We start from the raw sequence: 11,414 nt of genomic DNA, 5'->3' as shown, positions 1-11,414 counted from the left end.
GTTTTAGTGCTACTACAACCACAGTGCGCGTATACTCCGGGTACGAGCCGCGAACTCCCTCCCGCGATACGCCCATAGGGCTGTTAGAGAAGGCCCACCGTGAGTACTCGGAAAAAATAAAGACAATGCCGTCCACCGGCTCTCAACAGAAATGTAAATAAATTAAATGACAGTGCTGACTCCAGCAATTTAAAAGCAGTACGATTGGCCCTCTTGAAATACCACCGGGGTTGCCGGCTGTCCTACACGACTCGCCGGGCGTAATGCCTAACCACCACAGTGTCCGACAACCGCGACCCCTGCTTCCCCCCAAATGGCAACCCAACACCTCAACCCCTGTTGGGAAGGGTCGTAGCACGGGATGGTGACAATCCTAGTACCGCATGCTCCTATATGCAGTACGACTGCATAGTGCCTCCGTGTCCCATACCACAGGCCACCAATGCATTCGTTTCCAAGCCGACCACGGCATCTAATCTATCAATGCATTATGCAACATGATGTCCACATTCAACATATAACATCTCATTTAATTTGCAAGTGAAAGGAAACATAGCATATATGCACATCAATGAGTGAAATGACTAATCTATATAGCACATTCATGATGACATGACTACATTAGATATAGTTATATGAATGCCAAACAAATGCCTTGAAACAAGGCCAAACGTCCTCTCTCCACTTACCTGTAGCGTACGAGGATTCCCGCTCGGTACAGGTGAGATCCGGAGCAAAACGGGTAGGCTTTGGTGAACCTAACAAAATTGAGAGGGGTTAGTACTTCACCATTTTAGAATCGAAATTAATGAAATCCGACGTCAAAATCGTGTTTAGAACGTCGAAAGAAGGTCCCACGTCCGATTTGGGCTCGATCGGACCTAAAAATCACATTTTGGCCACTCAGGTGGGTCAGACAGGTGGGTAGGGACCCATCGGTCCTACCCGCCGGTTTGGGACCGGCGGGTATGGACCCGCCGGTCCTACCTGCCGGTTTGGACAGAACCCCCTGGTCCTCTCAGGTGGGTGTCTCAGGCGGGTAGGGACCCGCCGGTTGCACCCGCCGGTTTTGGCGGAAAAACCCCAGTTTCTTCTCCACTTCCTCCATTCCTTGGGGATCCAAATAGGGCTTTTCCCAACCCATTCTTCACACCTTTAAAGTCCTATATGATGGTTCTAGCTTAGATCTAAGTTAGATTCGAGTGAGGGGAACCATCTTACCTTCTTTGCTCAAGAATGACTTCGAACCCTCCAAATCACTTCCAACTCACAATGCTCCTTCTACCTTGTCAATATCTCTTCAAATCCTTCAAGATCAACACATAAATCATCTATTAAACCTTAGATTCAACATTTCAAAGGGTGTTTACAAGATCTTGAGAAACCATACTCGAATCAAGGGTTTAAAGCGTGGGTATGGTTAATGTTCATAAAACCCAGCTTTTCTTACCTCCAACTGTAGATCTCGAGTTGAAGATTACTCTTCCGGCACCGGAATGGCAAGATCGAGCTTCGGCGCCGCTGAAATCTTCCCTTTCTTCCTCTTCCTTTCTTCTTCCCTTTCTTTTTCTCTCTCCTCTGTACTTTTCTCCCAAACGTACGGGGGTAATAAATGGAAAGAAGGAAATCATAAAGTCTTATATACTGTTCCTAATTAAGTGAATAGTGTCAGATGGGTCACTCAGGGGGGTGGTCTACCCACCGGTCATACCCACCCGAGAGTCAAAACTTGGGATTTTGACCGGGTTCTGACCTCGGCTCGGACCCTACCCCAAGCATACAATGTAGCATACGTACATAATCTTAAAATATGGATATAATACCTGTTCTATCCGTACATAGCCTTATGGTAGGTGCACGTACATGGTTTGGGTACTCCCGTCTCTTCTGGCACTGGCTCTGACTTGTCGGGCCAGCCGGTGTTTAAGGTCACCCGTGCCATCATAGCCCATAAGGAACCCGCTCTAACATCCTCTGGCTCGGTTCCTACATGGTTAAACCGGTTCAACCGCGAAATCAGACCGGGTTTAAGAAGCGGGTTATTACACAGGGTTCCCCAGAGAACTGTGGAAAAGCAACCCCAGAACGATGCAAAAGATAATAAAAAACAAGAACAAGCAATGCACACAGATTTACAAGGTTCGGCAAGATTGCCTACGTCCCCGGTGAAATGGGATCCTGCTTCACTATCAATGGAGAATAGGGCTACAACGCTCGTCCCTCACACCTCTTAGTGTTGCTTGGATTTCAAAGAAAGAAACACTTGCTACAAATATATAGCGAAAAACCCTAATACGGAAAGTACACAATTGTCCTCAAATAAAAAAAATTTGAGCTGGGGGTTGCGCCCCCTACACCCCCTGCTATGCAGGGGGGCCTCCTGCCCTCCTTTGCAACCCCCACGGCTCGCTAACTAGCTAGTGGGACCATCGTCTGCCTGTCGAGGTGTTGCACCAGTACTCCCTGGATTAAACTCTGACGGAATACAAGACATCGTACACCAACAAGAACTGCCGTCGAAATTAAGTTTAACCCAAATTATAGGAGGTTTACACTAGAAAACTTCCAAGATATTCCCATGAGTTGCAGCCTGAATGGGAAGCCCAAGCTGTCTACAGCAAAGAACATCGACCACTGTTTTAACTTCTCCCATTGTGATAGGTTTGTTTCTTTTGATGTCTTCAACCACCATTAGGGAGACATACCTGGGAGGGTGAGCTTTACTATCATATCTTATGTTGTTCCTCTCTCTCCAAAGATGGTCCATTACTAGCGCCAACCCCATACTCCACGCCTCCTTGTAGCAAGCTACTTTCATTTTTCTTTTCCAACATTGAGCAAGCTCAAGAAGCTATCCCTGAGCGTTCCACCTAATATTGAAGCACTCGCACACAAGTCTCCAAACCTCCATAGAGAAAGGGCGATCCTGGAATACATGCTCTAGAGATTCCTCTTCAGCTAAGCGACACTCACATCGTGAAGCAAGAGGGGTTGATCTTTTTTTTACTGCTTCATTGGTGGGCATCTTGCCTTGAATCACTCTTCACGCTAATATTGAGACCCGGGACTGCTGCTTTTTACACCAAATAAGGGAAGCCCAAGGGGATATAGGCTTCTTCGTTCTGAGGTCTTCCCAAGTTGATCTGGAGCTGAAATTTCCATCAGATGATAAGCTCCACACACACCTGTCATAACATTCATAGTCAGGAATTTAGATCTTCCTAACTTTCTCAAAAACGTCCCTAAAAAAAAAGGAGTTCATCATAGGGAGCCTCCATTTGAAGTCTTCAATGAACCTATTAACCTTGCCCTCCAGGTGGCGCAAATCAATACCCTCTATGCCGTTGCACTCTACCAAGGCTGACTAACCCACCCAAACGTCCTTCCAGAAGTTTATATTGCTCCCGTTCACTACTATCCATCTCTCCTTTGAAGAAATATAATTCCACATCCTTCTGATGCCCGGCCAAATAGAAGAATTCCTGTAACCTTTCTTGGGCAATCCATTTTTACTAGTGAAGGAATCTTCGTGCTTTATTCTCCAAGAAGTTTAGCAAAGCATAGCCTTATTGACCTCTCTCAACCTGCGCAATCCTAGACCTCCTTCTGCCTTAGGCTTACAATATTGATCCCAATTGACCACGATTTTCTTTGTAGTGTCCACTTCCCCTGTCCACACAAAATTCCTCATCCACATTTCTAAGGTCGCAATAAGAGCTGCCAGCCACCAATATACAATGAAGCTGTGAGTGGGCATGCTCAAAATGACTGATCTCACCAATTCCACCCTGCTTGCCATCGAAAGGATTTCCCCTTTCCACCCTGCCAAACGCTCCTCCACCCTGTCCATTATAGGCAAAATTGCCTCCTTTTTTATTCTGCCTTTGAAGATTTCTACCCCCAAGTACCTAGTAGGGAAAGTACAAAGGGGAATATCGAGAACCTCAACAATGGCATGCTTTCTTTGAGGAGAGATATGACCAACGAACATCTTACTCTTGTCCAGATATATACATTGAACAGAGAATTCTTGGTATCTCTGAAGAAATCCCTTCAAATGCAACGTATCTGATAGAAGCATTGGCAAATATGAAAATATCGTCAGCGAATAAGGTATGAACAGGGGAGATCACACCACAGGGCCCTTTGAGCGGCAATAGCTTCTTATCAACAACAAGTCTCTGCAGCCCTCTACAAAGAACTTCTTCAGCCAGTTGAGGATCCATCAAGAATAATTGATGTGCCAAAAAATTAAATGACAAAATCTACCAATACAAGTTCTAGGATTTAAAAAAGATTACATATGTTTACTAAACCAACTGACCCATTGTTTTGCATGGTGATTTTATTCCTCCTTTGGCTGTTATATATAAGGTCTTCCCCAAACTTCACTTCAATGTACATTGGATCATAGTCTTTAAGCATTGTTTTTAGTATCTCAATCCCACTGCTTTGTAATTGCTTGTTTTTGTTTATTTTTTCAATAGGAAATGAGTTGGTTGTCAAGTGATAATTTTTTTTTCTGAATTCAAAGTTAGAGGACTTCTCAGTCGACCTCTTTTGTGAACCATTAGAATTGACATGAAGCAAAGTTGTTGTCTACGATGGGCCAAAGGGTGATGATTTCAAGAGGTTCTTGCGTTCTAAGAACTTCCGAGTAAACTGTCAAGGAAAGGCTTTTGTACGTGTCCAAAAGCATGAAGAAGATGATGAGTTCCTTGAATGTCAATATGATTCCTACGTTCTACATACGGTGGTTCCTTTGTGCCCTTTCGGTTTCCCAAACATACCGTTGCTGAAGCCGCAAGTTGTGAACGAATTACAAAACCTCCTGGACAATACGAAGGCTGAATTGGCAATGAAGAATGATGCATTTAATGAATTACAAAGCCTTCTGGACAATACTAAAGCTGAATTGGCGAAGACTAATGATGCACTTAATGAATTAATGAAGCGGAAGATTGATCAAGACTGAAACTAAGTTGGCAAAGAAGAATAATGCATTTGATGAATTGCAAAGCCTTTTGGACAAGGTTGAATTGGCAAAGAAGAATGATGCATTTGATGAATTGCAAAGCCTTCTGGATAATACCAAGGCTGATTTGATGAAGAAGAATGATGTGCTTAGTGAATTTATAAAGCCGAAGATTGATCAGGAATGGAATACTGAACAGTTCCGATTAACTATCACTGCGATCACAAACTTAATGAAGAGAGTGTTTGTTGACTTTGGTCTTGAACCACCAGCAGTGGAGATCCAGAATCTGTATTGAGATTTCTAGAAATGTTACATGATTTGATACTTCACAAGGAATTCAATGCCACTTTCTTAGTGGCTGCAAACGAGATACTAACCTCGATTGCAAATATATTTGACAAACGCAGTGGCTTAAGCATTGGCATGGAAACAAATTGTCTGACGATACCAGCCCATGTCATTAAGAGTCTATTTACCTTAAGAGGCTTTATGGATTCTCACTTCTTTATTGATGGGAGTGTTATAGTGAGAGATCTGCATCTGATGAATGAGGAGGACCTCTCAGTTATCTTTCGGGATTCTACAATAGATGTGGCTGAGCTGAAGCAGAAGGAGATAGGTGCAAAATCAATCGATAATATTGACAAAAAAGGACATCTTCTACAGGTGTTTCAACATTCCAAAGGTAGGGATGTTAAAGGGTGTTTTGACGAGAGTTCATGTGAACCTTCCGGATGAGATCATGGTGAAACTTAGAGCAGGAAAACATAACCTTAATGATAGCATGTTTTGGTTTGTTAATGCCAATGGGGTAGGTATATTTCAAAAGGAGATGTAAGTCCTGAAGATGTCAAATTTTCCCCTTCTCGGTTCTTGGGCTATCAAACCAATTTCTTAGAGTATTTGCTCAGGATGAATCGAACCTTCGTTAACAAGAAGGGGACATATCTCAAGTTTGACTTTGTTGCCAACCAAGCTTTCAGAAGGGCACGATGACAACATCATTCTCTATTAAGATAAGAATTTTGTATTATGTGATCCTTTTAAGTTTGCGCAATTTGATGCGAATGAATGTGGTACTTGTATAGTAAAACGAAAAGTTTTTTTCCCTGGACAATACACAAATACGAGTGCGAAGTATGCCACCTAGATTGTAAATGAGGCTTTGGGTAACAACTCTGCTTTCAATTTTAAGGATTTTTGTTTTATTGGGAAAATAACGAAACCCTCTGGTTCTTTCCGTAAGAATGCTCTGGTCAGCGTGTTCTTTGAACAAAGCCAATACGGGGAGAACTGTTATGCGGATGCTCTAGCAACAACTTTCTTTGTTTTAAAAACAGAGCAAATAAATTCATGGATCAATGATGGAAAAAGTCTATCCAATTTATTGATTAGGGCCTACATTTTATTTTAATTATTTAGGTTTTGTTGTATAATATGGGCTAGCATGAATTGACTGATCGCTCTTTGGTGTCGTCTCTTCCCAAGAGGTTTAAGTTTGATTGTGTTTTAGTGTTTGTTGCATAGTGTATTTTCCAGTTAATTAAAATCATCTGGGGTGTGCTGCCAGCAAAACCTTCTTGAGAGGGCATCTAAAGAAGAAAAATTCTCTTTAATTTCAATAGTTTGGATTCATTTTGTTGTGGGTTTTCTATTACACTCAATAAGGGTTACCTTATTACTTTATCTACTTTCCAAGGATGAGAGTGTTGTAGAAACGCAACCCTAAAAGCGATGCAGAAGGTAATGGAAAAATAAGAACAAACAATGCACATAGGTTTTACGAGGTTTGGCAAGATTCTACTTCACTATCAATGGAGAATAAGGCTACACTGCTCGTCCTCACACCTCTCAGAATTTCTTACAGAGAAAGTAACTCTCACTACAAATATATGGTGAAAACCCTAATACTGAAAAGAATAAATTTGCCCTCGAATAAAAAATTCAAGCCGGGGCTACGCCCCCTATACCCCCACTAAGCGGGGACATCTTAAGTTTCGTTCGTAGGCTGTATCAGTGTCCAGTCCCTCACTATCAGTCAACGAGCACTGTTGGTAAATTCTATCGAGGGCCGACGCTAGTACTTTCTGGATTAAAAGTGATGAAATACAAGACATTGTATACCAACAAGTGCAAAACTCATAGACAGACCCATGAATCTGATCCAGCAACTTGGAGAAATGAAGGTCTAGTTTAAAACCAGCCGCATCTGTAAAGGGGGAGAAGGATCCCTCTTGGATTATGAATGAAGCTCTGGGCAATGACTCTGGGCAATGATTGTGCTTTCATATTCAACAACTTTTGTTTTATTGGGAAGATAACGAAAGCCTTCGGTACTTTCCACAATAATGTTGTGGTCTCCGTTTTTTCCCAACAAACCAAACAAAGGGAGATGTGAATGCAACAACTTTCTTTGTTTTAGAAACAAAAGAAGTACAACCATGGGGTACAACTGATAAATCGACGCGTACAAAATTTATTTAGAGGAAATTACATTCCGCTCCCCTAGGCTATGGCCTAATAGCAAGTTCCCCCCACGTACTTTCATAAATACCAATCCCTTCCCCTCTAGTTTGAAGATTCTTTCAATCATACCCCTTCCATTAGATAGCCCTGTTAAATCTCCAATTAGCTATAAGTGGGTGTACAAAATCAAGCATAAGGCTGATGGCAGTGTCGAGCGTTACAAGGTCCATCTCGTTGCTAAGAGCTATACTCAATAGGAGGGTCTTTGAAATAACCTAAAGGGGGGGTGAATAGGTTATACTAGTGGAATTTAACACTTTTCGATGTATAGGTTACAAGTGTGACTGCAAGTTAAAAATGATGCGGAATAAATAAAACAAGTACAATCACACAACACAAGATTTATAGTGGTTCGACTCAATCTGAGTCTAGTCCACTCCCTACAAGAATCCTTTTGTAAGGTATTCCACTAGTTCTCCCTTTCAGTACCGTAGGTAGGGAAGAAAATCTTTACAATTTTTTTCAAGGATAAGAGTATCCTTACAAATTCCCTTTACAGGCTGAGAGGCGCCTTTACAATCTCTTTTGGAGGTAGAGAGACACCTTCCTCTTTTTAGGATAAGAGAATCCTTACAATCCTAAGTACAGTCTAGAATTGTAAAAACAGAAATAAATAGGAAATAGTGGAATAAGAGGAATACCTCAAGTGTGGTGCAAATGATGAGAATGAGAGATGAATGATGCACCTTCTGTAAAGTCCTCTCTTATGGCTTTGACTTGCACAAGAGAGAGTGGAGGACTTGATTGAGACTTGAGCCTTTTGTTGGGATTGGTGTAATCGAACAACTCAAGTAGAATATACTAATCTTAATAACTCTTGAATGCTTGCAATAATGCTCTTAAAGCTCTTTTTTTAATTCATATTTAATTAAGAGCGATTTGGGTATTTATAGGTGAATTTAGTGAAGCATTTTAAGCAGAAAATCAGGCTCTAACGGATGTATTCTAGGACCATCGGTCGACCGCCATCGGTAGCCGATCGACCGCCAAGAGCCGTTGAGGCAAAATATAGCCGTTGGGGCACTTTCAGGCAGTCATCGATCGATCGGGACTTTCTATCGGTCGATCGGATATGGTCTCAGACATGTCCTGTCGACCGGGGCTTCCAGCCGGTCGATCGCCAACATGACAGACTCTGTTTTGATAGACTGCTGTTATACTGACCAGTCGTCAATGTTTTGACCATAACTTTTCAATCAGACCTCGAATGGACTTGAAATTAGTTACGTTGGAATCGCAAATCAATTTCCTACAACTTCTGTGAAGGTTTTATCTCCTAATACCGACTTAAAATTATCCAAAATACCTTTAAATCCGGTTAATGTGGTTTTCACAGAATTTCACTAGATCACATATTTTCCTAATATGCTTCTCACCACTTAGAGACTTTCCATACTTGGTCAAGGTATGCTCTATGGTCATTCTAGTATGATGCAATGCACATGCATGTGATGAGTGCACATATATATGTGGAAGTTACAAGTTATATTAAAAAAGACCAATCTATCCTAGTGGTCTTCTTCTTCACTTGAACCTTCCACTCTTTGGTCTTGAATGTCTTTATAATCTTGGTTCTTGAATGTCTTTATAATCTTGGTTCTTGAATGTCTTTAAGCTTCAGGGCCATGTTTGCATGAGTTCAAACCTTGATGTCTTGATTCGACCTTCTAAGTATTTCTTCAAGCTAATTATACTTTCTTCAAGCTAATCACATTTTATCAAACCAAGTTAAAGATGTATGTTTGTTTATTAACACCAAAACATAGCAATGAGTGTGGATATGTTTCCCAACAATCTCCCCCTTTTTGGTGATGACAAACAAACACAGGCAATATAACCAAATACAATAAATGATAGTAACACTGTGTAAAGGTCAATAAGATCATTTAATTCAGTGCCAGAAAATAAACAAGGTTAGTAAACAAGGATAGATACTGTCATTTCTATAAGAGTAAACAATTAAAGATAGATACTGTCATTCCAGAAAGAGAGTAATAGATGTTCTCCCCTTTTGTCAACATCAAAAAGGGAATCAAAACGATACAAGAAATTAAAATACTCCCCCTGAGTATGTGCCAAAAATAACACATAGAAAAGTATCATAAGTTCAACTTCGTATCGCAGAGTATTTAACAAATAACATAAAGGACTAAAACAAACACGAAGTTCTAAAAAATGACTCCTAATCCACTGCATCCTCATCCTCCGTGTCCTCCTCTTCGTCTTCTTCTCCGTCATCTTCATCTTCCTCGTCTTTGCGTAGGAGCTTGAGAATCTCATTCTGCTTTCTTTCCATCTTCGCCAATTGAGCAAGGATGATGTTCCCAACTTTCTGAAGATCAGCAACGGTCGCATAGGCTGACGTATCATCACTTCCAGGTTGCTGTGGCTGGTTGGGTCCAGCAACAGTCTTTTTGGAGTTTGTGGGCTGCTTGGGAAGAAGATGCATCTTGCAAATAGTGGAAAGATTTATTTCTTGAGGAAACGATTCAAATGATTCGCCAGAAAAATCTACATGAAAGTGGTCCAAGATTTGGCAAATCATCCTTCCATAGGGAAGATTTCCCTTTTGAAGTCTATCACCATGGATAATCATGGTTTTGAGTAGAATGTAAGGAAGGTTGATGCTCACAGTCTTGCAAACACAGTAGGTGAGATAAGCATGAAATGGGGAGACTTCATCTCTATGACTACTCTTTGGGAGGATGTTGTAGGAGATGATGAGATTTACAATCCTCCCTATATCGGTGAGTTCCTTAGCCTTAATTTTATGAGTATTAGCATATTCCTTCATGATACTAGAGCATACACAGTCAACATCCATGAATTGTTCTATGTAGGTCTTGGCTTGGTAGTATTTTAGGTCCCCTGCCATAGAAATGTCTAGGATTTCTCCTAATATCATGATGTTTATATCTATAGGAACTCCCTTAATATAAGAATGGACTAGAAGCTTGTCACCTTCACCAGAGAAAGTAAGGTTACAAAAGAACATTTTGACAAGGTGGGGATAACAGTGGGAATCAAGTTTGAGAATGTTGCCCCATCCCAAAGCATCAAACAGGTCTTCGATGTCATACCTAGATAAAGAGTCGGAATTGATGGTCCTACCTTGCTCTATGTTTCGAGAGATGTAGAGGTCTCATGATTCTTGAGCAATGGAGGAGGAGAGCCATACATCTTTGTCAGAGGCCTTCCTTTTTCCCTTCTGAGCTACCATTTTCTTTCCTCTGTGTGGGCGGTGAGCATCCATGATGATTGGAGGCGTAAGAGGGGAAGAGATGCAGGGGTTTTGGGAGACGGATAGGAAAGGATCTTGAGAAATCTAGGTTAGAGAGAAGTTCTAAGCTAGGGTTTTAGGAGAGGAGGAGTCAAAATGGGGTTTTAAGCCAAACAGGGTTTTAAAAATGGACAAAATGGTTCTAAAAAATCGATTTTAAAAGAGTTTGAAATGTTCGGTGGTGCCGGTCGACTGGTATATTGTGGCGGTCGACCGGTAATCCTATCGATTAGAGGCAGTCGACTGGTAATCTATTTGGTCGGTGCGGTCGACAGGTATATTAGGGCGGTCGATCGGAAGAATACAAAGTTGCCTGAGAACCTAGAGAATTGGATGTGGAAAGGGTTTTTCAAGTCTAAGCTTTTAGAAAAGACTATTCAAGAAAGAATGTTTATTCATTCAGCCAAATGGGTTGCAAATGCCAAGCTCCTTCCTTAGGAAGCTAAAACGCTCTTCACCAAGTGGTTTAGTGAATATATCTGCGAGTTGTTTCTCAATTTCAATGTATTCTAGAGAGACATCACCATTTTGAATGGTGGCTCATAGAAAGTGGTGTCGAATATCAATGTGCTTTGCCCTTGAGTGAAAAATAAAATTTTTACTCAAGTTTATGGCACTGGTGTTATCACA

The sequence above is a fragment of the Macadamia integrifolia genome, chromosome 6, assembly GCF_013358625.1.
Source record: "Macadamia integrifolia cultivar HAES 741 chromosome 6, SCU_Mint_v3, whole genome shotgun sequence".
NCBI classification, from domain to species: domain Eukaryota; kingdom Viridiplantae; phylum Streptophyta; class Magnoliopsida; order Proteales; family Proteaceae; genus Macadamia; species Macadamia integrifolia.
Note: the sequence above shows the minus strand (reverse complement) of the source record.